General features: G+C 45.3%; 25 non-coding genes across 25 annotated transcripts; all 25 read right to left on the minus strand.

The window, feature by feature from the left end:
* Nucleotides 1-847: 847 nt before the first annotated feature.
* LOC146775431 (U5 spliceosomal RNA) lies at nucleotides 848-962 on the minus strand. The gene has a single exon (XR_014973304.1). It is a non-coding gene; the product is annotated as a U5 spliceosomal RNA (small nuclear RNA).
* Nucleotides 963-1,814: 852 nt separating this feature from the next.
* LOC146775432 (U5 spliceosomal RNA) lies at nucleotides 1,815-1,929 on the minus strand. Its single transcript, XR_014973305.1, has one exon. It is a non-coding gene; the product is annotated as a U5 spliceosomal RNA (small nuclear RNA).
* Nucleotides 1,930-2,781: 852 nt separating this feature from the next.
* Nucleotides 2,782-2,896, minus strand: LOC146775433 (U5 spliceosomal RNA). Its single transcript, XR_014973306.1, has one exon. It is a non-coding gene; the product is annotated as a U5 spliceosomal RNA (small nuclear RNA).
* Nucleotides 2,897-3,748: 852 nt separating this feature from the next.
* On the minus strand, nucleotides 3,749-3,863 carry LOC146775434 (U5 spliceosomal RNA). The gene has a single exon (XR_014973307.1). It is a non-coding gene; the product is annotated as a U5 spliceosomal RNA (small nuclear RNA).
* Nucleotides 3,864-4,702: 839 nt separating this feature from the next.
* Nucleotides 4,703-4,817, minus strand: LOC146775435 (U5 spliceosomal RNA). The gene has a single exon (XR_014973308.1). It is a non-coding gene; the product is annotated as a U5 spliceosomal RNA (small nuclear RNA).
* Nucleotides 4,818-5,669: 852 nt separating this feature from the next.
* On the minus strand, nucleotides 5,670-5,784 carry LOC146775436 (U5 spliceosomal RNA). Its single transcript, XR_014973309.1, has one exon. It is a non-coding gene; the product is annotated as a U5 spliceosomal RNA (small nuclear RNA).
* An 865-nt stretch (nucleotides 5,785-6,649) lies between these two features.
* On the minus strand, nucleotides 6,650-6,764 carry LOC146775437 (U5 spliceosomal RNA). The gene has a single exon (XR_014973310.1). It is a non-coding gene; the product is annotated as a U5 spliceosomal RNA (small nuclear RNA).
* Nucleotides 6,765-7,629: 865 nt separating this feature from the next.
* On the minus strand, nucleotides 7,630-7,744 carry LOC146775438 (U5 spliceosomal RNA). Its single transcript, XR_014973924.1, has one exon. It is a non-coding gene; the product is annotated as a U5 spliceosomal RNA (small nuclear RNA).
* An 852-nt stretch (nucleotides 7,745-8,596) lies between these two features.
* On the minus strand, nucleotides 8,597-8,711 carry LOC146775439 (U5 spliceosomal RNA). Its single transcript, XR_014973311.1, has one exon. It is a non-coding gene; the product is annotated as a U5 spliceosomal RNA (small nuclear RNA).
* An 865-nt stretch (nucleotides 8,712-9,576) lies between these two features.
* Nucleotides 9,577-9,691, minus strand: LOC146775440 (U5 spliceosomal RNA). Its single transcript, XR_014973312.1, has one exon. It is a non-coding gene; the product is annotated as a U5 spliceosomal RNA (small nuclear RNA).
* An 852-nt stretch (nucleotides 9,692-10,543) lies between these two features.
* LOC146775441 (U5 spliceosomal RNA) lies at nucleotides 10,544-10,658 on the minus strand. Its single transcript, XR_014973925.1, has one exon. It is a non-coding gene; the product is annotated as a U5 spliceosomal RNA (small nuclear RNA).
* Nucleotides 10,659-11,510: 852 nt separating this feature from the next.
* LOC146775442 (U5 spliceosomal RNA) lies at nucleotides 11,511-11,625 on the minus strand. The gene has a single exon (XR_014973313.1). It is a non-coding gene; the product is annotated as a U5 spliceosomal RNA (small nuclear RNA).
* Nucleotides 11,626-12,477: 852 nt separating this feature from the next.
* Nucleotides 12,478-12,592, minus strand: LOC146775443 (U5 spliceosomal RNA). Its single transcript, XR_014973927.1, has one exon. It is a non-coding gene; the product is annotated as a U5 spliceosomal RNA (small nuclear RNA).
* An 852-nt stretch (nucleotides 12,593-13,444) lies between these two features.
* LOC146775444 (U5 spliceosomal RNA) lies at nucleotides 13,445-13,559 on the minus strand. The gene has a single exon (XR_014973315.1). It is a non-coding gene; the product is annotated as a U5 spliceosomal RNA (small nuclear RNA).
* An 852-nt stretch (nucleotides 13,560-14,411) lies between these two features.
* LOC146775445 (U5 spliceosomal RNA) lies at nucleotides 14,412-14,526 on the minus strand. Its single transcript, XR_014973316.1, has one exon. It is a non-coding gene; the product is annotated as a U5 spliceosomal RNA (small nuclear RNA).
* Nucleotides 14,527-15,378: 852 nt separating this feature from the next.
* LOC146775446 (U5 spliceosomal RNA) lies at nucleotides 15,379-15,493 on the minus strand. Its single transcript, XR_014973317.1, has one exon. It is a non-coding gene; the product is annotated as a U5 spliceosomal RNA (small nuclear RNA).
* An 839-nt stretch (nucleotides 15,494-16,332) lies between these two features.
* LOC146775447 (U5 spliceosomal RNA) lies at nucleotides 16,333-16,447 on the minus strand. Its single transcript, XR_014973318.1, has one exon. It is a non-coding gene; the product is annotated as a U5 spliceosomal RNA (small nuclear RNA).
* Nucleotides 16,448-17,299: 852 nt separating this feature from the next.
* LOC146775448 (U5 spliceosomal RNA) lies at nucleotides 17,300-17,414 on the minus strand. The gene has a single exon (XR_014973319.1). It is a non-coding gene; the product is annotated as a U5 spliceosomal RNA (small nuclear RNA).
* Nucleotides 17,415-18,266: 852 nt separating this feature from the next.
* LOC146775449 (U5 spliceosomal RNA) lies at nucleotides 18,267-18,381 on the minus strand. The gene has a single exon (XR_014973320.1). It is a non-coding gene; the product is annotated as a U5 spliceosomal RNA (small nuclear RNA).
* Nucleotides 18,382-19,233: 852 nt separating this feature from the next.
* Nucleotides 19,234-19,348, minus strand: LOC146775450 (U5 spliceosomal RNA). Its single transcript, XR_014973321.1, has one exon. It is a non-coding gene; the product is annotated as a U5 spliceosomal RNA (small nuclear RNA).
* An 852-nt stretch (nucleotides 19,349-20,200) lies between these two features.
* Nucleotides 20,201-20,315, minus strand: LOC146775451 (U5 spliceosomal RNA). The gene has a single exon (XR_014973322.1). It is a non-coding gene; the product is annotated as a U5 spliceosomal RNA (small nuclear RNA).
* Nucleotides 20,316-21,167: 852 nt separating this feature from the next.
* LOC146775452 (U5 spliceosomal RNA) lies at nucleotides 21,168-21,282 on the minus strand. Its single transcript, XR_014973323.1, has one exon. It is a non-coding gene; the product is annotated as a U5 spliceosomal RNA (small nuclear RNA).
* Nucleotides 21,283-22,134: 852 nt separating this feature from the next.
* On the minus strand, nucleotides 22,135-22,249 carry LOC146775453 (U5 spliceosomal RNA). The gene has a single exon (XR_014973324.1). It is a non-coding gene; the product is annotated as a U5 spliceosomal RNA (small nuclear RNA).
* An 853-nt stretch (nucleotides 22,250-23,102) lies between these two features.
* On the minus strand, nucleotides 23,103-23,217 carry LOC146775454 (U5 spliceosomal RNA). Its single transcript, XR_014973326.1, has one exon. It is a non-coding gene; the product is annotated as a U5 spliceosomal RNA (small nuclear RNA).
* An 852-nt stretch (nucleotides 23,218-24,069) lies between these two features.
* On the minus strand, nucleotides 24,070-24,184 carry LOC146775455 (U5 spliceosomal RNA). The gene has a single exon (XR_014973327.1). It is a non-coding gene; the product is annotated as a U5 spliceosomal RNA (small nuclear RNA).
* Nucleotides 24,185-24,561: the final 377 nt, after the last annotated feature.

A 24,561-nucleotide genomic window follows, 5' to 3' on the forward strand; every position in this document is an offset into this window, starting at 1 on the left:
AATATAGCTCTCTAGGGTAAGTGGCGGCACATCAAAGACCCTGTCATTGCGAGGGTGAGGACCTGAAAGGTATTTGCAGGCTCTAAGAAAGAGGGCGAGAACCAGGCCGGTGGGCAAAACAGGCCAACATTTCAAAGTCTCTGCTCAAGGTACAAAAAGGTGGACTGTTCACATGTGTATGTCTGGGAATATGCAAATTTCTTTTGTACTCACCTCAGCTCATTAGGAGTTGTCGGGGCTGCTGGGGAAGGGGAACAGGAAATGTGAATCAGGCTTTTAGTTAAGTGGCACTGTAGGCCTTTTGTCCCCTAGCCATTTTACGCTTTCAACACGCTCTACACATAGCCATGCACCGTATGTGCCTTTTTCACACGTACTTTCATTAAACCTGAATATAGAAGGATATATCTGTCTAGGCTGGAGACACGTGAAACAAGTCTGACGTGCCCCTTCAAGTCTACCTGAGAGGAAGCTGACTCAGGATTGGCGACCTCTCAGGGCACCTCTAACGGGCACAAATAACGGGCAAGCCCTATGAAAAGCACAGCATGAGTCTTGGTCCCACCTTTAAAAAGGAGGGTGACCTCTGGGATCTGGCAGCAGGATCTTTGGGAGATAAGAAAATATACTGCCTGCGATCGTGAAGTTTCAAGTCAGTCAAGAAAAGCAATCTCATGCACTGCACAAGCTCTTTCCCATGAGGCACCTCTCCTGCACTCTGTTTATGCAAATGAGCAAGCAGAGAGCTCAGGAATAAAACACCAAACTCATGTCCCCCAAAAAAGCAGCAGACAATTGCTGGATATTCCCCAACTTCTAATGCTTTTCTTTTAAACAAATGATAAATAGCCTCACCTGTGGCAAGGCTTAAAAAAATTGAATAAACTCTTAAATGTTCCTCTCCACGGAAATCTTTAGTAAAAGGCGAAAGATTTTTTCGTTTTGAAGAGAAACCAGAGTAAGTGACAATATAGCTCTCTAGGGTAAGTGGCGGCACATCAAAGACCCTGTCATTGCGAGGGTGAGGACCTGAAAGGTATTTTCAGGCTCTAAGAAAGAGGGCGAGAACCAGGCCGGTGGGCAAAACAGGCCAACATTTCAAAGTCTCTGCTCAAGGTACAAAAAGGTGGACTGTTCACATGTGTATGTCTGGGAATATGCAAATTTCTTTTGTACTCACCTCAGCTCATTAGGAGTTGTCGGGGCTGCTGGGGAAGGGGAACAGCAAATGTGAATCAGGCTTTTAGTTAAGTGGCACTGTAGGCCTTTTGTCCCCTAGCCATTTTACGCTTTCAACACGCTCTACACATAGCCATGCACCGTATGTGCCTTTTTCACACGTACTTTCATTAAACCTGAATATAGAAGGATATATCTGTCTAGGCTGGAGACACGTGAAACAAGTCTGACGTGCCCCTTCAAGTCTACCTGAGAGGAAGCTGACTCAGGATTGGCGACCTCTCAGGGCACCTCGAACGGGCACAAATAACGGGCAAGCCCTATGAAAAGCACAGCATGAGTCTTGGTCCCACCTTTAAAAAGGAGGGTGACCTCTGGGATCTGGCAGCAGGATGTTTGGGAGATAAGAAAATATACTGCCTGCGATCGTGAAGTTTCAAGTCAGTCAAGAAAAGCAATCTCATGCACTGCACAAGCTCTTTCCCATGAGGCACCTCTCCTGCACTCTGTTTATGCAAATGAGCAAGCAGAGAGCTCAGGAATAAAACACCAAACTTATGTCCCCCAAAAAAGCAGCAGACAATTGCTGGATATTCCCCAACTTCTAATGCTTTTCTTTTAAACAAATGATAAACAGCCTCACCTGTGGCAAGGCTTAAAAAAATTGAATAAACTCTTAAATGTTCCTCTCCACGGAAATCTTTAGTAAAAGGCGAAAGATTTTTTCGTTTTGAAGAGAAACCAGAGTAAGTGACAATATAGCTCTCTAGGGTAAGTGGCGGCACATCAAAGACCCTGTCATTGCGAGGGTGAGGACCTGAAAGGTATTTTCAGGCTCTAAGAAAGAGGGCGAGAACCAGGCCGGTGGGCAAAACAGGCCAACATTTCAAAGTCTCTGCTCAAGGTACAAAAAGGTGGACTGTTCACATGTGTATGTCTGGGAATATGCAAATTTCTTTTGTACTCACCTCAGCTCATTAGGAGTTGTCGGGGCTGCTGGGGAAGGGGAACAGGAAATGTGAATCAGGCTTTTAGTTAAGTGGCACTGTAGGCCTTTTGTCCCCTAGCCATTTTACGCTTTCAACACGCTCTACACATAGCCATGCACCGTATGTGCCTTTTTCACACGTACTTTCATTAAACCTGAATATAGAAGGATATATCTGTCTAGGCTGGAGACACGTGAAACAAGTCTGACGTGCCCCTTCAAGTCTACCTGAGAGGAAGCTGACTCAGGATTGGCGACCTCTCAGGGCACCTCGAACGGGCACAAATAACGGGCAAGCCCTATGAAAAGCACAGCATGAGTCTTGGTCCCACCTTTAAAAAGGAGGGTGACCTCTGGGATCTGGCAGCAGGATCTTTGGGAGATAAGAAAATATACTGCCTGCGATCGTGAAGTTTCAAGTCAGTCAAGAAAAGCAATCTCATGCACTGCACAAGCTCTTTCCCATGAGGCACCTCTCCTGCACTCTGTTTATGCAAATGAGCAAGCAGAGAGCTCAGGAATAAAACACCAAACTCATGTCCCCCAAAAAAGCAGCAGACAATTGCTGGATATTCCCCAACTTCTAATGCTTTTCTTTTAAACAAATGATAAACAGCCTCACCTGTGGCAAGGCTTAAAAAAATTGAATAAACTCTTAAATGTTCCTCTCCACGGAAATCTTTAGTAAAAGGCGAAAGATTTTTTCGTTTTGAAGAGAAACCAGAGTAAGTGACAATATAGCTCTCTAGGGTAAGTGGCGGCACATCAAAGACCCTGTCATTGCGAGGGTGAGGACCTGAAAGGTATTTTCAGGCTCTAAGAAAGAGGGCGAGAACCAGGCCGGTGGGCAAAACAGGCCAACATTTCAAAGTCTCTGCTCAAGGTACAAAAAGGTGGACTGTTCACATGTGTATGTCTGGGAATATGCAAATTTCTTTTGTACTCACCTCAGCTCATTAGGAGTTGTCGGGGCTGCTGGGGAAGGGGAACAGCAAATGTGAATCAGGCTTTTAGTTAAGTGGCACTGTAGGCCTTTTGTCCCCTAGCCATTTTACGCTTTCAACACGCTCTACACATAGCCATGCACCGTATGTGCCTTTTTCACACGTACTTTCATTAAACCTGAATATAGAAGGATATATCTGTCTAGGCTGGAGACACGTGAAACAAGTCTGACGTGCCCCTTCAAGTCTACCTGAGAGGAAGCTGACTCAGGATTGGGGACCTCTCAGGGCACCTCGAACGGGCACAAATAACGGGCAAGCCCTATGAAAAGCACAGCATGAGTCTTGGTCCCACCTTTAAAAAGGAGGGTGACCTCTGGGATCTGGCAGCAGGATCTTTGGGAGATAAGAAAATATACTGCCTGCGATCGTGAAGTTTCAAGTCAGTCAAGAAAAGCAATCTCATGCACTGCACAAGCTCTTTCCCATGAGGCACCTCTCCTGCACTCTGTTTATGCAAATGAGCAAGCAGAGAGCTCAGGAATAAAACACCAAACTCATGTCCCCCAAAAAAGCAGCAGGCAATTGCTGGATATTCCCCAACTTCTAATGCTTTTCTTTTAAACAAATGATAAACAGCCTCACCTGTGGCAAGGCTTAAAAAAATTGAATAAACTCTTAAATGTTCCTCTCCACGGAAATCTTTAGTAAAAGGCGAAAGATTTTTTCGTTTTGAAGAGAAACCAGAGTAAGTGACAATATAGCTCTCTAGGGTAAGTGGCGGCACATCAAAGACCCTGTCATTGCGAGGGTGAGGACCTGAAAGGTATTTTCAGGCTCTAAGAAAGAGGGCGAGAACCAGGCCGGTGGGCAAAACAGGCCAACATTTCAAAGTCTCTGCTCAAGGTACAAAAAGGTGGACTGTTCACATGTGTATGTCTGGGAATATGCAAATTTCTTTTGTACTCACCTCAGCTCATTAGGAGTTGTCGGGGCTGCTGGGGAAGGGGAACAGGAAATGTGAATCAGGCTTTTAGTTAAGTGGCACTGTAGGCCTTTTGTCCCCTAGCCATTTTACGCTTTCAACACGCTCTACACATAGCCATGCACCGTATGTGCCTTTTTCACACGTACTTTCATTAAACCTGAATATAGAAGGATATATCTGTCTAGGCTGGAGACACGTGAAACAAGTCTGACGTGCCCCTTCAAGTCTACCTGAGAGGAAGCTGACTCAGGATTGGCGACCTCTCAGGGCACCTCGAACGGGCAAGCCCTATGAAAAGCACAGCATGAGTCTTGGTCCCACCTTTAAAAAGGAGGGTGACCTCTGGGATCTGGCAGCAGGATCTTTGGGAGATAAGAAAATATACTGCCTGCGATCGTGAAGTTTCAAGTCAGTCAAGAAAAGCAATCTCATGCACTGCACAAGCTCTTTCCCATGAGGCACCTCTCCTGCACTCTGTTTATGCAAATGAGCAAGCAGAGAGCTCAGGAATAAAACACCAAACTCATGTCCCCCAAAAAAGCAGCAGACAATTGCTGGATATTCCCCAACTTCTAATGCTTTTCTTTTAAACAAATGATAAACAGCCTCACCTGTGGCAAGGCTTAAAAAAATTGAATAAACTCTTAAATGTTCCTCTCCACGGAAATCTTTAGTAAAAGGCGAAAGATTTTTTCGTTTTGAAGAGAAACCAGAGTAAGTGACAATATAGCTCTCTAGGGTAAGTGGCGGCACATCAAAGACCCTGTCATTGCGAGGGTGAGGACCTGAAAGGTATTTTCAGGCTCTAAGAAAGAGGGCGAGAACCAGGCCGGTGGGCAAAACAGGCCAACATTTCAAAGTCTCTGCTCAAGGTACAAAAAGGTGGACTGTTCACATGTGTATGTCTGGGAATATGCAAATTTCTTTTGTACTCACCTCAGCTCATTAGGAGTTGTCGGGGCTGCTGGGGAAGGGGAACAGGAAATGTGAATCAGGCTTTTAGTTAAGTGGCACTGTAGGCCTTTTGTCCCCTAGCCATTTTACGCTTTCAACACGCTCTACACATAGCCATGCACCGTATGTGCCTTTTTCACACGTACTTTCATTAAACCTGAATATAGAAGGATATATCTGTCTAGGCTGGAGACACGTGAAACAAGTCTGACGTGCCCCTTCAAGTCTACCTGAGAGGAAGCTGACTCAGGATTGGCGACCTCTCAGGGCACCTCGAACGGGCACAAATAACGGGCAAGCCCTATGAAAAGCACAGCATGAGTCTTGGTCCCACCTTTAAAAAGGAGGGTGACCTCTGGGATCTGGCAGCAGGATGTTTGGGAGATAAGAAAATATACTGCCTGCGATCGTGAAGTTTCAAGTCAGTCAAGAAAAGCAATCTCATGCACTGCACAAGCTCTTTCCCATGAGGCACCTCTCCTGCACTCTGTTTATGCAAATGAGCAAGCAGAGAGCTCAGGAATAAAACACCAAACTTATGTCCCCCAAAAAAGCAGCAGACAATTGCTGGATATTCCCCAACTTCTAATGCTTTTCTTTTAAACAAATGATAAACAGCCTCACCTGTGGCAAGGCTTAAAAAAATTGAATAAACTCTTAAATGTTCCTCTCCACGGAAATCTTTAGTAAAAGGCGAAAGATTTTTTCGTTTTGAAGAGAAACCAGAGTAAGTGACAATATAGCTCTCTAGGGTAAGTGGCGGCACATCAAAGACCCTGTCATTGCGAGGGTGAGGACCTGAAAGGTATTTTCAGGCTCTAAGAAAGAGGGCGAGAACCAGGCCGGTGGGCAAAACAGGCCAACATTTCAAAGTCTCTGCTCAAGGTACAAAAAGGTGGACTGTTCACATGTGTATGTCTGGGAATATGCAAATTTCTTTTGTACTCACCTCAGCTCATTAGGAGTTGTCGGGGCTGCTGGGGAAGGGGAACAGGAAATGTGAATCAGGCTTTTAGTTAAGTGGCACTGTAGGCCTTTTGTCCCCTAGCCATTTTACGCTTTCAACACGCTCTACACATAGCCATGCACCGTATGTGCCTTTTTCACACGTACTTTCATTAAACCTGAATATAGAAGGATATATCTGTCTAGGCTGGAGACACGTGAAACAAGTCTGACGTGCCCCTTCAAGTCTACCTGAGAGGAAGCTGACTCAGGATTGGCGACCTCTCAGGGCACCTCTAACGGGCACAAATAACGGGCACAAATAACGGGCAAGCTCTATGAAAAGCACAGCATGAGTCTTGGTCCCACCTTTAAAAAGGAGGGTGACCTCTGGGATCTGGCAGCAGGATCTTTGGGAGATAAGAAAATATACTGCCTGCGATCGTGAAGTTTCAAGTCAGTCAAGAAAAGCAATCTCATGCACTGCACAAGCTCTTTCCCATGAGGCACCTCTCCTGCACTCTGTTTATGCAAATGAGCAAGCAGAGAGCTCAGGAATAAAACACCAAACTCATGTCCCCCAAAAAAGCAGCAGACAATTGCTGGATATTCCCCAACTTCTAATGCTTTTCTTTTAAACAAATGATAAACAGCCTCACCTGTGGCAAGGCTTAAAAAAATTGAATAAACTCTTAAATGTTCCTCTCCACGGAAATCTTTAGTAAAAGGCGAAAGATTTTTTCGTTTTGAAGAGAAACCAGAGTAAGTGACAATATAGCTCTCTAGGGTAAGTGGCGGCACATCAAAGACCCTGTCATTGCGAGGGTGAGGACCTGAAAGGTATTTTCAGGCTCTAAGAAAGAGGGCGAGAACCAGGCCGGTGGGCAAAACAGGCCAACATTTCAAAGTCTCTGCTCAAGGTACAAAAAGGTGGACTGTTCACATGTGTATGTCTGGGAATATGCAAATTTCTTTTGTACTCACCTCAGCTCATTAGGAGTTGTCGGGGCTGCTGGGGAAGGGGAACAGGAAATGTGAATCAGGCTTTTAGTTAAGTGGCACTGTAGGCCTTTTGTCCCCTAGCCATTTTACGCTTTCAACACGCTCTACACATAGCCATGCACCGTATGTGCCTTTTTCACACGTACTTTCATTAAACCTGAATATAGAAGGATATATCTGTCTAGGCTGGAGACACGTGAAACAAGTCTGACGTGCCCCTTCAAGTCTACCTGAGAGGAAGCTGACTCAGGATTGGCGACCTCTCAGGGCACCTCGAACGGGCACAAATAACGGGCACAAATAACGGGCAAGCCCTATGAAAAGCACAGCATGAGTCTTGGTCCCACCTTTAAAAAGGAGGGTGACCTCTGGGATCTGGCAGCAGGATCTTTGGGAGATAAGAAAATATACTGCCTGCGATCGTGAAGTTTCAAGTCAGTCAAGAAAAGCAATCTCATGCACTGCACAAGCTCTTTCCCATGAGGCACCTCTCCTGCACTCTGTTTATGCAAATGAGCAAGCAGAGCGCTCAGGAATAAAACACCAAACTCATGTCCCCCAAAAAAGCAGCAGACAATTGCTGGATATTCCCCAACTTCTAATGCTTTTCTTTTAAACAAATGATAAACAGCCTCACCTGTGGCAAGGCTTAAAAAAATTGAATAAACTCTTAAATGTTCCTCTCCACGGAAATCTTTAGTAAAAGGCAAAAGATTTTTTCATTTTGAAGAGAAACCAGAGTAAGTGACAATATAGCTCTCTAGGGTAAGTGGCGGCACATCAAAGACCCTGTCATTGCGAGGGTGAGGACCTGAAAGGTATTTGCAGGCTCTAAGAAAGAGGGCGAGAACCAGGCCGGTGGGCAAAACAGGCCAACATTTCAAAGTCTCTGCTCAAGGTACAAAAAGGTGGACTGTTCACATGTGTATGTCTGGGAATATGCAAATTTCTTTTGTACTCACCTCAGCTCATTAGGAGTTGTCGGGGCTGCTGGGGAAGGGGAACAGGAAATGTGAATCAGGCTTTTAGTTAAGTGGCACTGTAGGCCTTTTGTCCCCTAGCCATTTTACGCTTTTAACACGCTCTACACATAGCCATGCACCGTATGTGCCTTTTTCACACGTACTTTCATTAAACCTGAATATAGAAGGATATATCTGTCTAGGCTGGAGACACGTGAAACAAGTCTGACGTGCCCCTTCAAGTCTACCTGAGAGGAAGCTGACTCAGGATTGGCGACCTCTCAGGGCACCTCGAACGGGCACAAATAACGGGCAAGCCCTATGAAAAGCACAGCATGAGTCTTGGTCCCACCTTTAAAAAGGAGGGTGACCTCTGGGATCTGGCAGCAGGATCTTTGGGAGATAAGAAAATATACTGCCTGCGATCGTGAAGTTTCAAGTCAGTCAAGAAAAGCAATCTCATGCACTGCACAAGCTCTTTCCCATGAGGCACCTCTCCTGCACTCTGTTTATGCAAATGAGCAAGCAGAGAGCTCAGGAATAAAACACCAAACTTATGTCCCCCAAAAAAGCAGCAGACAATTGCTGGATATTCCCCAACTTCTAATGCTTTTCTTTTAAACAAATGATAAACAGCCTCACCTGTGGCAAGGCTTAAAAAAATTGAATAAACTCTTAAATGTTCCTCTCCACGGAAATCTTTAGTAAAAGGCGAAAGATTTTTTCGTTTTGAAGAGAAACCAGAGTAAGTGACAATATAGTTCTCTAGGGTAAGTGGCGGCACATCAAAGACCCTGTCATTGCGAGGGTGAGGACCTGAAAGGTATTTTCAGGCTCTAAGAAAGAGGGCGAGAACCAGGCCGGTGGGCAAAACAGGCCAACATTTCAAAGTCTCTGCTCAAGGTACAAAAAGGTGGACTGTTCACATGTGTATGTCTGGGAATATGCAAATTTCTTTTGTACTCACCTCAGCTCATTAGGAGTTGTCGGGGCTGCTGGGGAAGGGGAACAGCAAATGTGAATCAGGCTTTTAGTTAAGTGGCACTGTAGGCCTTTTGTCCCCTAGCCATTTTACGCTTTCAACACGCTCTACACATAGCCATGCACCGTATGTGCCTTTTTCACACGTACTTTCATTAAACCTGAATATAGAAGGATATATCTGTCTAGGCTGGAGACACGTGAAACAAGTCTGACGTGCCCCTTCAAGTCTACCTGAGAGGAAGCTGACTCAGGATTGGCGACCTCTCAGGGCACCTCTAACGGGCACCTCTAACGGGCACAAATAACGGGCAAGCTCTATGAAAAGCACAGCATGAGTCTTGGTCCCACCTTTAAAAAGGAGGGTGACCTCTGGGATCTGGCAGCAGGATCTTTGGGAGATAAGAAAATATACTGCCTGCGATCGTGAAGTTTCAAGTCAGTCAAGAAAAGCAATCTCATGCACTGCACAAGCTCTTTCCCATGAGGCACCTCTCCTGCACTCTGTTTATGCAAATGAGCAAGCAGAGAGCTCAGGAATAAAACACCAAACTCATGTCCCCCAAAAAAGCAGCAGACAATTGCTGGATATTCCCCAACTTCTAATGCTTTTCTTTTAAACAAATGATAAACAGCCTCACCTGTGGCAAGGCTTAAAAAAATTGAATAAACTCTTAAATGTTCCTCTCCACGGAAATCTTTAGTAAAAGGCGAAAGATTTTTTCGTTTTGAAGAGAAACCAGAGTAAGTGACAATATAGCTCTCTAGGGTAAGTGGCGGCACATCAAAGACCCTGTCATTGCGAGGGTGAGGACCTGAAAGGTATTTTCAGGCTCTAAGAAAGAGGGCGAGAACCAGGCCGGTGGGCAAAACAGGCCAACATTTCAAAGTCTCTGCTCAAGGTACAAAAAGGTGGACTGTTCACATGTGTATGTCTGGGAATATGCAAATTTCTTTTGTACTCACCTCAGCTCATTAGGAGTTGTCGGGGCTGCTGGGGAAGGGGAACAGCAAATGTGAATCAGGCTTTTAGTTAAGTGGCACTGTAGGCCTTTTGTCCCCTAGCCATTTTACGCTTTCAACACGCTCTACACATAGCCATGCACCGTATGTGCCTTTTTCACACGTACTTTCATTAAACCTGAATATAGAAGGATATATCTGTCTAGGCTGGAGACACGTGAAACAAGTCTGACGTGCCCCTTCAAGTCTACCTGAGAGGAAGCTGACTCAGGATTGGCGACCTCTCAGGGCACCTCTAACGGGCACAAATAACGGGCAAGCCCTATGAAAAGCACAGCATGAGTCTTGGTCCCACCTTTAAAAAGGAGGGTGACCTCTGGGATCTGGCAGCAGGATCTTTGGGAGATAAGAAAATATACTGCCTGCGATCGTGAAGTTTCAAGTCAGTCAAGAAAAGCAATCTCATGCACTGCACAAGCTCTTTCCCATGAGGCACCTCTCCTGCACTCTGTTTATGCAAATGAGCAAGCAGAGCGCTCAGGAATAAAACACCAAACTCATGTCCCCCAAAAAAGCAGCAGACAATTGCTGGATATTCCCCAACTTCTAATGCTTTTCTTTTAAACAAATGATAAACAGCCTCACCTGTGGCAAGGCTTAAAAAAATTGAATAAACTCTTAAATGTTCCTCTCCACGGAAATCTTTAGTAAAAGGCAAAAGATTTTTTCATTTTGAAGAGAAACCAGAGTAAGTGACAATATAGCTCTCTAGGGTAAGTGGCGGCACATCAAAGACCCTGTCATTGCGAGGGTGAGGACCTGAAAGGTATTTGCAGGCTCTAAGAAAGAGGGCGAGAACCAGGCCGGTGGGCAAAACAGGCCAACATTTCAAAGTCTCTGCTCAAGGTACAAAAAGGTGGACTGTTCACATGTGTATGTCTGGGAATATGCAAATTTCTTTTGTACTCACCTCAGCTCATTAGGAGTTGTCGGGGCTGCTGGGGAAGGGGAACAGGAAATGTGAATCAGGCTTTTAGTTAAGTGGCACTGTAGGCCTTTTGTCCCCTAGCCATTTTACGCTTTTAACACGCTCTACACATAGCCATGCACCGTATGTGCCTTTTTCACACGTACTTTCATTAAACCTGAATATAGAAGGATATATCTGTCTAGGCTGGAGACACGTGAAACAAGTCTGACGTGCCCCTTCAAGTCTACCTGAGAGGAAGCTGACTCAGGATTGGCGACCTCTCAGGGCACCTCGAACGGGCACAAATAACGGGCAAGCCCTATGAAAAGCACAGCATGAGTCTTGGTCCCACCTTTAAAAAGGAGGGTGACCTCTGGGATCTGGCAGCAGGATCTTTGGGAGATAAGAAAATATACTGCCTGCGATCGTGAAGTTTCAAGTCAGTCAAGAAAAGCAATCTCATGCACTGCACAAGCTCTTTCCCATGAGGCACCTCTCCTGCACTCTGTTTATGCAAATGAGCAAGCAGAGAGCTCAGGAATAAAACACCAAACTTATGTCCCCCAAAAAAGCAGCAGACAATTGCTGGATATTCCCCAACTTCTAATGCTTTTCTTTTAAACAAATGATAAACAGCCTCACCTGTGGCAAGGCTTAAAAAAATTGAATAAACTCTTAAATGTTCCTCTCCACGGAAATCTTTAGTAAAAGGCGAAAGATTTTTTCGTTTTGAAGAGAAACCAGAGTAAGTGACAATATAGCTCTCTAGGGTAAGTGGCGGCACATCAAAGACCCTGTCATTGCGAGGGTGAGGACCTGAAAGGTATTTTCAGGCTCTAAGAAAGAGGGCGAGAACCAGGCCGGTGGGCAAAACAGGCCAACATTTCAAAGTCTCTGCTCAAGGTACAAAAAGGTGGACTGTTCACATGTGTATGTCTGGGAATATGCAAATTTCTTTTGTACTCACCTCAGCTCATTAGGAGTTGTCGGGGCTGCTGGGGAAGGGGAACAGGAAATGTGAATCAGGCTTTTAGTTAAGTGGCACTGTAGGCCTTTTGTCCCCTAGCCATTTTACGCTTTCAACACGCTCTACACATAGCCATGCACCGTATGTGCCTTTTTCACACGTACTTTCATTAAACCTGAATATAGAAGGATATATCTGTCTAGGCTGGAGACACGTGAAACAAGTCTGACGTGCCCCTTCAAGTCTACCTGAGAGGAAGCTGACTCAGGATTGGCGACCTCTCAGGGCACCTCTAACGGGCACAAATAACGGGCAAGCCCTATGAAAAGCACAGCATGAGTCTTGGTCCCACCTTTAAAAAGGAGGGTGACCTCTGGGATCTGGCAGCAGGATCTTTGGGAGATAAGAAAATATACTGCCTGCGATCGTGAAGTTTCAAGTCAGTCAAGAAAAGCAATCTCATGCACTGCACAAGCTCTTTCCCATGAGGCACCTCTCCTGCACTCTGTTTATGCAAATGAGCAAGCAGAGCGCTCAGGAATAAAACACCAAACTCATGTCCCCCAAAAAAGCAGCAGACAATTGCTGGATATTCCCCAACTTCTAATGCTTTTCTTTTAAACAAATGATAAACAGCCTCACCTGTGGCAAGGCTTAAAAAAATTGAATAAACTCTTAAATGTTCCTCTCCACGGAAATCTTTAGTAAAAGGCAAAAGATTTTTTCATTTTGAAGAGAAACCAGAGTAAGTGACAATATAGCTCTCTAGGGTAAGTGGCGGCACATCAAAGACCCTGTCATTGCGAGGGTGAGGACCTGAAAGGTATTTGCAGGCTCTAAGAAAGAGGGCGAGAACCAGGCCGGTGGGCAAAACAGGCCAACATTTCAAAGTCTCTGCTCAAGGTACAAAAAGGTGGACTGTTCACATGTGTATGTCTGGGAATATGCAAATTTCTTTTGTACTCACCTCAGCTCATTAGGAGTTGTCGGGGCTGCTGGGGAAGGGGAACAGGAAATGTGAATCAGGCTTTTAGTTAAGTGGCACTGTAGGCCTTTTGTCCCCTAGCCATTTTACGCTTTTAACACGCTCTACACATAGCCATGCACCGTATGTGCCTTTTTCACACGTACTTTCATTAAACCTGAATATAGAAGGATATATCTGTCTAGGCTGGAGACACGTGAAACAAGTCTGACGTGCCCCTTCAAGTCTACCTGAGAGGAAGCTGACTCAGGATTGGCGACCTCTCAGGGCACCTCGAACGGGCACAAATAACGGGCAAGCCCTATGAAAAGCACAGCATGAGTCTTGGTCCCACCTTTAAAAAGGAGGGTGACCTCTGGGATCTGGCAGCAGGATCTTTGGGAGATAAGAAAATATACTGCCTGCGATCGTGAAGTTTCAAGTCAGTCAAGAAAAGCAATCTCATGCACTGCACAAGCTCTTTCCCATGAGGCACCTCTCCTGCACTCTGTTTATGCAAATGAGCAAGCAGAGAGCTCAGGAATAAAACACCAAACTTATGTCCCCCAAAAAAGCAGCAGACAATTGCTGGATATTCCCCAACTTCTAATGCTTTTCTTTTAAACAAATGATAAACAGCCTCACCTGTGGCAAGGCTTAAAAAAATTGAATAAACTCTTAAATGTTCCTCTCCACGGAAATCTTTAGTAAAAGGCGAAAGATTTTTTCGTTTTGAAGAGAAACCAGAGTAAGTGACAATATAGCTCTCTAGGGTAAGTGGCGGCACATCAAAGACCCTGTCATTGCGAGGGTGAGGACCTGAAAGGTATTTGCAGGCTCTAAGAAAGAGGGCGAGAACCAGGCCGGTGGGCAAAACAGGCCAACATTTCAAAGTCTCTGCTCAAGGTACAAAAAGGTGGACTGTTCACATGTGTATGTCTGGGAATATGCAAATTTCTTTTGTACTCACCTCAGCTCATTAGGAGTTGTCGGGGCTGCTGGGGAAGGGGAACAGGAAATGTGAATCAGGCTTTTAGTTAAGTGGCACTGTAGGCCTTTTGTCCCCTAGCCATTTTACGCTTTCAACACGCTCTACACATAGCCATGCACCGTATGTGCCTTTTTCACACGTACTTTCATTAAACCTGAATATAGAAGGATATATCTGTCTAGGCTGGAGACACGTGAAACAAGTCTGACGTGCCCCTTCAAGTCTACCTGAGAGGAAGCTGACTCAGGATTGGCGACCTCTCAGGGCACCTCTAACGGGCACAAATAACGGGCAAGCCCTATGAAAAGCACAGCATGAGTCTTGGTCCCACCTTTAAAAAGGAGGGTGACCTCTGGGATCTGGCAGCAGGATCTTTGGGAGATAAGAAAATATACTGCCTGCGATCGTGAAGTTTCAAGTCAGTCAAGAAAAGCAATCTCATGCACTGCACAAGCTCTTTCCCATGAGGCACCTCTCCTGCACTCTGTTTATGCAAATGAGCAAGCAGAGAGCTCAGGAATAAAACACCAAACTCATGTCCCCCAAAAAAGCAGCAGACAATTGCTGGATATTCCCCAACTTCTAATGCTTTTCTTTTAAACAAATGATAAATAGCCTCACCTGTGGCAAGGCTTAAAAAAATTGAATAAACTCTTAAATGTTCCTCTCCACGGAAATCTTTAGTAAAAGGCGAAAGATTTTTTCGTTTTGAAGAGAAACCAGAGTAAGTGACAATATAGCTCTCTAGGGTAAGTGGCGGCACATCAAAGACCCTGTCATTGCGAGGGTGAGGACCTGAAAGGTATTTTCAGGCTCTAAGAAAGAGGGCGAGAACCAGGCCGGTGGGCAAAACAGGCCAACATTTCAAAGTCTCTGCTCAAGGTACAAAAAGGTGGACTGTTCACATGTGTATGTCTGGGAATATGCAAATTTCTTTTGTACTCACCTCAGCTCATTAGGAGTTGTCGGGGCTGCTGGGGAAGGGGAACAGCAAATGTGAATCAGGCTTTTAGTTAAGTGGCACTGTAGGCCTTTTGTCCCCTAGCCATTTTACGCTTTCAACACGCTCTACACATAGCCATGCACCGTATGTGCCTTTTTCACACGTACTTTCATTAAACCTGAATATAGAAGGATATATCTGTCTAGGCTGGAGACACGTGAAACAAGTCTGACGTGCCCCTTCAAGTCTACCTGAGAGGAAGCTGACTCAGGATTGGGGACCTCTCAGGGCACCTCGAACGGGCACAAATAACGGGCAAGCCCTATGAAAAGCACAGCATGAGTCTTGGTCCCACCTTTAAAAAGGAGGGTGACCTCTGGGATCTGGCAGCAGGATCTTTGGGAGATAAGAAAATATACTGCCTGCGATCGTGAAGTTTCAAGTCAGTCAAGAAAAGCAATCTCATGCACTGCACAAGCTCTTTCCCATGAGGCACCTCTCCTGCACTCTGTTTATGCAAATGAGCAAGCAGAGAGCTCAGGAATAAAACACCAAACTCATGTCCCCCAAAAAAGCAGCAGGCAATTGCTGGATATTCCCCAACTTCTAATGCTTTTCTTTTAAACAAATGATAAACAGCCTCACCTGTGGCAAGGCTTAAAAAAATTGAATAAACTCTTAAATGTTCCTCTCCACGGAAATCTTTAGTAAAAGGCGAAAGATTTTTTCGTTTTGAAGAGAAACCAGAGTAAGTGACAATATAGCTCTCTAGGGTAAGTGGCGGCACATCAAAGACCCTGTCATTGCGAGGGTGAGGACCTGAAAGGTATTTTCAGGCTCTAAGAAAGAGGGCGAGAACCAGGCCGGTGGGCAAAACAGGCCAACATTTCAAAGTCTCTGCTCAAGGTACAAAAAGGTGGACTGTTCACATGTGTATGTCTGGGAATATGCAAATTTCTTTTGTACTCACCTCAGCTCATTAGGAGTTGTCGGGGCTGCTGGGGAAGGGGAACAGGAAATGTGAATCAGGCTTTTAGTTAAGTGGCACTGTAGGCCTTTTGTCCCCTAGCCATTTTACGCTTTCAACACGCTCTACACATAGCCATGCACCGTATGTGCCTTTTTCACACGTACTTTCATTAAACCTGAATATAGAAGGATATATCTGTCTAGGCTGGAGACACGTGAAACAAGTCTGACGTGCCCCTTCAAGTCTACCTGAGAGGAAGCTGACTCAGGATTGGCGACCTCTCAGGGCACCTCGAACGGGCAAGCCCTATGAAAAGCACAGCATGAGTCTTGGTCCCACCTTTAAAAAGGAGGGTGACCTCTGGGATCTGGCAGCAGGATCTTTGGGAGATAAGAAAATATACTGCCTGCGATCGTGAAGTTTCAAGTCAGTCCAGAAAAGCAATCTCATGCACTGCACAAGCTCTTTCCCATGAGGCACCTCTCCTGCACTCTGTTTATGCAAATGAGCAAGCAGAGAGCTCAGGAATAAAACACCAAACTCATGTCCCCCAAAAAAGCAGCAGACAATTGCTGGATATTCCCCAACTTCTAATGCTTTTCTTTTAAACAAATGATAAACAGCCTCACCTGTGGCAAGGCTTAAAAAAATTGAATAAACTCTTAAATGTTCCTCTCCACGGAAATCTTTAGTAAAAGGCGAAAGATTTTTTCGTTTTGAAGAGAAACCAGAGTAAGTGACAATATAGCTCTCTAGGGTAAGTGGCGGCACATCAAAGACCCTGTCATTGCGAGGGTGAGGACCTGAAAGGTATTTTCAGGCTCTAAGAAAGAGGGCGAGAACCAGGCCGGTGGGCAAAACAGGCCAACATTTCAAAGTCTCTGCTCAAGGTACAAAAAGGTGGACTGTTCACATGTGTATGTCTGGGAATATGCAAATTTCTTTTGTACTCACCTCAGCTCATTAGGAGTTGTCGGGGCTGCTGGGGAAGGGGAACAGGAAATGTGAATCAGGCTTTTAGTTAAGTGGCACTGTAGGCCTTTTGTCCCCTAGCCATTTTACGCTTTCAACACGCTCTACACATAGCCATGCACCGTATGTGCCTTTTTCACACGTACTTTCATTAAACCTGAATATAGAAGGATATATCTGTCTAGGCTGGAGACACGTGAAACAAGTCTGACGTGCCCCTTCAAGTCTACCTGAGAGGAAGCTGACTCAGGATTGGCGACCTCTCAGGGCACCTCGAACGGAAACAAATAACGGGCAAGCCCTATGAAAAGCACAGCATGAGTCTTGGTCCCACCTTTAAAAAGGAGGGTGACCTCTGGGATCTGGCAGCAGGATCTTTGGGAGATAAGAAAATATACTGCCTGCGATCGTGAAGTTTCAAGTCAGTCAAGAAAAGCAATCTCATGCACTGCACAAGCTCTTTCCCATGAGGCACCTCTCCTGCACTCTGTTTATGCAAATGAGCAAGCAGAGAGCTCAGGAATAAAACACCAAACTTATGTCCCCCAAAAAAGCAGCAGACAATTGCTGGATATTCCCCAACTTCTAATGCTTTTCTTTTAAACAAATGATAAACAGCCTCACCTGTGGCAAGGCTTAAAAAAATTGAATAAACTCTTAAATGTTCCTCTCCACGGAAATCTTTAGTAAAAGGCGAAAGATTTTTTCGTTTTGAAGAGAAACCAGAGTAAGTGACAATATAGCTCTCTAGGGTAAGTGGCGGCACATCAAAGACCCTGTCATTGCGAGGGTGAGGACCTGAAAGGTATTTTCAGGCTCTAAGAAAGAGGGCGAGAACCAGGCCGGTGGGCAAAACAGGCCAACATTTCAAAGTCTCTGCTCAAGGTACAAAAGGGTGGACTGTTCACATGTGTATGTCTGGGAATATGCAAATTTCTTTTGTACTCACCTCAGCTCATTAGGAGTTGTCGGGGCTGCTGGGGAAGGGGAACAGGAAATGTGAATCAGGCTTTTAGTTAAGTGGCACTGTAGGCCTTTTGTCCCCTAGCCATTTTACGCTTTCAACACGCTCTACACATAGCCATGCACCGTATGTGCCTTTTTCACACGTACTTTCATTAAACCTGAATATAGAAGGATATATCTGTCTAGGCTGGAGACACGTGAAACAAGTCTGACGTGCCCCTTCAAGTCTACCTGAGAGGAAGCTGACTCAGGATTGGCGACCTCTCAGGGCACCTCTAACGGGCACAAATAACGGGCAAGCCCTATGAAAAGCACAGCATGAGTCTTGGTCCCACCTTTAAAAAGGAGGGTGACCTCTGGGATCTGGCAGCAGGATCTTTGGGAGATAAGAAAATATACTGCCTGCGATCGTGAAGTTTCAAGTCAGTCAAGAAAAGCAATCTCATGCACTGCACAAGCTCTTTCCCATGAGGCACCTCTCCTGCACTCTGTTTATGCAAATGAGCAAGCAGAGAGCTCAGGAATAAAACACCAAACTCATGTCCCCCAAAAAAGCAGCAGACAATTGCTGGATATTCCCCAACTTCTAATGCTTTTCTTTTAAACAAATGATAAACAGCCTCACCTGTGGCAAGGCTTAAAAAAATTGAATAAACTCTTAAATGTTCCTCTCCACGGAAATCTTTAGTAAAAGGCGAAAGATTTTTTCGTTTTGAAGAGAAACCAGAGTAAGTGACAATATAGCTCTCTAGGGTAAGTGGCGGCACATCAAAGACCCTGTCATTGCGAGGGTGAGGACCTGAAAGGTATTTTCAGGCTCTAAGAAAGAGGGCGAGAACCAGGCCGGTGGGCAAAACAGGCCAACATTTCAAAGTCTCTGCTCAAGGTACAAAAAGGTGGACTGTTCACATGTGTATGTCTGGGAATATGCAAATTTCTTTTGTACTCACCTCAGCTCATTAGGAGTTGTCGGGGCTGCTGGGGAAGGGGAACAGGAAATGTGAATCAGGCTTTTAGTTAAGTGGCACTGTAGGCCTTTTGTCCCCTAGCCATTTTACGCTTTCAACACGCTCTACACATAGCCATGCACCGTATGTGCCTTTTTCACACGTACTTTCATTAAACCTGAATATAGAAGGATATATCTGTCTAGGCTGGAGACACGTGAAACAAGTCTGACGTGCCCCTTCAAGTCTACCTGAGAGGAAGCTGACTCAGGATTGGCGACCTCTCAGGGCACCTCGAACGGGCACAAATAACGGGCAAGCCCTATGAAAAGCACAGCATGAGTCTTGGTCCCACCTTTAAAAAGGAGGGTGACCTCTGGGATCTGGCAGCAGGATCTTTGGGAGATAAGAAAATATACTGCCTGCGATCGTGAAGTTTCAAGTCAGTCAAGAAAAGCAATCTCATGCACTGCACAAGCTCTTTCCCATGAGGCACCTCTCCTGCACTCTGTTTATGCAAATGAGCAAGCAGAGAGCTCAGGAATAAAACACCAAACTCATGTCCCCCAAAAAAGCAGCAGACAATTGCTGGATATTCCCCCACTTCTAATGCTTTTCTTTTAAACAAATGATAAACAGCCTCACCTGTGGCAAGGCTTAAAAAAATTGAATAAACTCTTAAATGTTCCTCTCCACGGAAATCTTTAGTAAAAGGCGAAAGATTTTTTCGTTTTGAAGAGAAACCAGAGTAAGTGACAATATAGCTCTCTAGGGTAAGTGGCGGCACATCAAAGACCCTGTCATTGCGAGGGTGAGGACCTGAAAGGTATTTGCAGGCTCTAAGAAAGAGGGCGAGAACCAGGCCGGTGGGCAAAACAGGCCAACATTTCAAAGTCTCTGCTCAAGGTACAAAAAGGTGGACTGTTCACATGTGTATGTCTGGGAATATGCAAATTTCTTTTGTACTCACCTCAGCTCATTAGGAGTTGTCGGGGCTGCTGGGGAAGGGGAACAGGAAATGTGAATCAGGCTTTTAGTTAAGTGGCACTGTAGGCCTTTTGTCCCCTAGCCATTTTACGCTTTTAACACGCTCTACACATAGCCATGCACCGTATGTGCCTTTTTCACACGTACTTTCATTAAACCTGAATATAGAAGGATATATCTGTCTAGGCTGGAGACACGTGAAACAAGTCTGACGTGCCCCTTCAAGTCTACCTGAGAGGAAGCTGACTCAGGATTGGCGACCTCTCAGGGCACCTCGAACGGGCACAAATAACGGGCAAGCCCTATGAAAAGCACAGCATGAGTCTTGGTCCCACCTTTAAAAAGGAGGGTGACCTCTGGGATCTGGCAGCAGGATCTTTGGGAGATAAGAAAATATACTGCCTGCGATCGTGAAGTTTCAAGTCAGTCAAGAAAAGCAATCTCATGCACTGCACAAGCTCTTTCCCATGAGGCACCTCTCCTGCACTCTGTTTATGCAAATGAGCAAGCAGAGAGCTCAGGAATAAAACACCAAACTTATGTCCCCCAAAAAAGCAGCAGACAATTGCTGGATATTCCCCAACTTCTAATGCTTTTCTTTTAAACAAATGATAAACAGCCTCACCTGTGGCAAGGCTTAAAAAAATTGAATAAACTCTTAAATGTTCCTCTCCACGGAAATCTTTAGTAAAAGGCGAAAGATTTTTTCGTTTTGAAGAGAAACCAGAGTAAGTGACAATATAGCTCTCTAGGGTAAGTGGCGGCACATCAAAGACCCTGTCATTGCGAGGGTGAGGACCTGAAAGGTATTTTCAGGCTCTAAGAAAGAGGGCGAGAACCAGGCCGGTGGGCAAAACAGGCCAACATTTCAAAGTCTCTGCTCAAGGTACAAAAAGGTGGACTGTTCACATGTGTATGTCTGGGAATATGCAAATTTCTTTTGTACTCACCTCAGCTCATTAGGAGTTGTCGGGGCTGCTGGGGAAGGGGAACAGGAAATGTGAATCAGGCTTTTAGTTAAGTGGCACTGTAGGCCTTTTGTCCCCTAGCCATTTTACGCTTTCAACACGCTCTACACATAGCCATGCACCGTATGTGCCTTTTTCACACGTACTTTCATTAAACCTGAATATAGAAGGATATATCTGTCTAGGCTGGAGACACGTGAAACAAGTCTGACGTGCCCCTTCAAGTCTACCTGAGAGGAAGCTGACTCAGGATTGGCGACCTCTCAGGGCACCTCTAACGGGCACAAATAACGGGCAAGCCCTATGAAAAGCACAGCATGAGTCTTGGTCCCACCTTTAAAAAGGAGGGTGACCTCTGGGATCTGGCAGCAGGATCTTTGGGAGATAAGAAAATATACTGCCTGCGATCGTGAAGTTTCAAGTCAGTCAAGAAAAGCAATCTCATGCACTGCACAAGCTCTTTCCCATGAGGCACCTCTCCTGCACTCTGTTTATGCAAATGAGCAAGCAGAGAGCTCAGGAATAAAACACCAAACTCATGTCCCCCAAAAAAGCAGCAGACAATTGCTGGATATTCCCCAACTTCTAATGCTTTTCTTTTAAACAAATGATAAACAGCCTCACCTGTGGCAAGGCTTAAAAAAATTGAATAAACTCTTAAATGTTCCTCTCCACGGAAATCTTTAGTAAAAGGCGAAAGATTTTTTCGTTTTGAAGAGAAACCAGAGTAAGTGACAATATAGCTCTCTAGGGTAAGTGGCGGCACATCAAAGACCCTGTCATTGCGAGGGTGAGGACCTGAAAGGTATTTTCAGGCTCTAAGAAAGAGGGCGAGAACCAGGCCGGTGGGCAAAACAGGCCAACATTTCAAAGTCTCTGCTCAAGGTACAAAAAGGTGGACTGTTCACATGTGTATGTCTGGGAATATGCAAATTTCTTTTGTACTCACCTCAGCTCATTAGGAGTTGTCGGGGCTGCTGGGGAAGGGGAACAGCAAATGTGAATCAGGCTTTTAGTTAAGTGGCACTGTAGGCCTTTTGTCCCCTAGCCATTTTACGCTTTCAACACGCTCTACACATAGCCATGCACCGTATGTGCCTTTTTCACACGTACTTTCATTAAACCTGAATATAGAAGGATATATCTGTCTAGGCTGGAGACACGTGAAACAAGTCTGACGTGCCCCTTCAAGTCTACCTGAGAGGAAGCTGACTCAGGATTGGGGACCTCTCAGGGCACCTCGAACGGGCACAAATAACGGGCAAGCCCTATGAAAAGCACAGCATGAGTCTTGGTCCCACCTTTAAAAAGGAGGGTGACCTCTGGGATCTGGCAGCAGGATCTTTGGGAGATAAGAAAATATACTGCCTGCGATCGTGAAGTTTCAAGTCAGTCAAGAAAAGCAATCTCATGCACTGCACAAGCTCTTTCCCATGAGGCACCTCTCCTGCACTCTGTTTATGCAAATGAGCAAGCAGAGAGCTCAGGAATAAAACACCAAACTCATGTCCCCCAAAAAAGCAGCAGGCAATTGCTGGATATTCCCCAACTTCTAATGCTTTTCTTTTAAACAAATGATAAACAGCCTCACCTGTGGCAAGGCTTAAAAAAATTGAATAAACTCTTAAATGTTCCTCTCCACGGAAATCTTTAGTAAAAGGCGAAAGATTTTTTCGTTTTGAAGAGAAACCAGAGTAAGTGACAATATAGCTCTCTAGGGTAAGTGGCGGCACATCAAAGACCCTGTCATTGCGAGGGTGAGGACCTGAAAGGTATTTTCAGGCTCTAAGAAAGAGGGCGAGAACCAGGCCGGTGGGCAAAACAGGCCAACATTTCAAAGTCTCTGCTCAAGGTACAAAAAGGTGGACTGTTCACATGTGTATGTCTGGGAATATGCAAATTTCTTTTGTACTCACCTCAGCTCATTAGGAGTTGTCGGGGCTGCTGGGGAAGGGGAACAGGAAATGTGAATCAGGCTTTTAGTTAAGTGGCACTGTAGGCCTTTTGTCCCCTAGCCATTTTACGCTTTCAACACGCTCTACACATAGCCATGCACCGTATGTGCCTTTTTCACACGTACTTTCATTAAACCTGAATATAGAAGGATATATCTGTCTAGGCTGGAGACACGTGAAACAAGTCTGACGTGCCCCTTCAAGTCTACCTGAGAGGAAGCTGACTCAGGATTGGCGACCTCTCAGGGCACCTCGAACGGGCACAAATAACGGGCAAGCCCTATGAAAAGCACAGCATGAGTCTTGGTCCCACCTTTAAAAAGGAGGGTGACCTCTGGGATCTGGCAGCAGGATCTTTGGGATATAAGAAAATATACTGCCTGCGATCGTGAAGTTTCAAGTCAGTCAAGAAAAGCAATCTCATGCACTGCACAAGCTCTTTCCCATGAGGCACCTCTCCTGCACTCTGTTTATGCAAATGAGCAAGCAGAGAGCTCAGGAATAAAACACCAAACTCATGTCCCCCAAAAAAAGCAGCAGACAATTGCTGGATATTCCCCAACTTCTAATGCTTTTCTTTTAAACAAATGATAAACAGCCTCACCTGTGGCAAGGCTTAAAAAAATTGAATAAACTCTTAAATGTTCCTCTCCACGGAAATCTTTAGTAAAAGGCGAAAGATTTTTTCGTTTTGAAGAGAAACCAGAGTAAGTGACAATATAGCTCTCTAGGGTAAGTGGCGGCACATCAAAGACCCTGTCATTGCGAGGGTGAGGACCTGAAAGGTATTTGCAGGCTCTAAGAAAGAGGGCGAGAACCAGGCCGGTGGGCAAAACAGGCCAACATTTCAAAGTCTCTGCTCAAGGTACAAAAAGGTGGACTGTTCACATGTGTATGTCTGGGAATATGCAAATTTCTTTTGTACTCACCTCAGCTCATTAGGAGTTGTCGGGGCTGCTGGGGAAGGGGAACAGGAAATGTGAATCAGGCTTTTAGTTAAGTGGCACTGTAGGCCTTTTGTCCCCTAGCCATTTTACGCTTTTAACACGCTCTACACATAGCCATGCACCGTATGTGCCTTTTTCAAACGTACTTTCATTAAACCTGAATATAGAAGGATATATCTGTCTAGGCTGGAGACACGTGAAACAAGTCTGACGTGCCCCTTCAAGTCTACCTGAGAGGAAGCTGACTCAGGATTGGCGACCTCTCAGGGCACCTCGAACGGGCACAAATAACGGGCAAGCCCTATGAAAAGCACAGCATGAGTCTTGGTCCCACCTTTAAAAAGGAGGGTGACCTCTGGGATCTGGCAGCAGGATCTTTGGGAGATAAGAAAATATACTGCCTGCGATCGTGAAGTTTCAAGTCAGTCAAGAAAAGCAATCTCATGCACTGCACAAGCTCTTTCCCATGAGGCACCTCTCCTGCACTCTGTTTATGCAAATGAGCAAGCAGAGAGCTCAGGAATAAAACACCAAACTTATGTCCCCCAAAAAAGCAGCAGACAATTGCTGGATATTCCCCAACTTCTAATGCTTTTCTTTTAAACAAATGATAAACAGCCTCACCTGTGGCAAGGCTTAAAAAAATTGAATAAACTCTTAAATGTTCCTCTCCACGGAAATCTTTAGTAAAAGGCGAAAGATTTTTTCGTTTTGAAGAGAAACCAGAGTAAGTGACAATATAGCTCTCTAGGGTAAGTGGCGGCACATCAAAGACCCTGTCATTGCGAGGGTGAGGACCTGAAAGGTATTTTCAGGCTCTAAGAAAGAGGGCGAGAACCAGGCCGGTGGGCAAAACAGGCCAACATTTCAAAGTCTCTGCTCAAGGTACAAAAAGGTGGACTGTTCACATGTGTATGTCTGGGAATATGCAAATTTCTTTTGTACTCACCTCAGCTCATTAGGAGTTGTCGGGGCTGCTGGGGAAGGGGAACAGGAAATGTGAATCAGGCTTTTAGTTAAGTGGCACTGTAGGCCTTTTGTCCCCTAGCCATTTTACGCTTTCAACACGCTCTACACATAGCCATGCACCGTATGTGCCTTTTTCACA

Source organism: Triturus cristatus, chromosome 12, assembly GCF_964204655.1.
Source record: "Triturus cristatus chromosome 12, aTriCri1.1, whole genome shotgun sequence".
NCBI classification, from domain to species: Eukaryota; Metazoa; Chordata; class Amphibia; order Caudata; family Salamandridae; genus Triturus; species Triturus cristatus.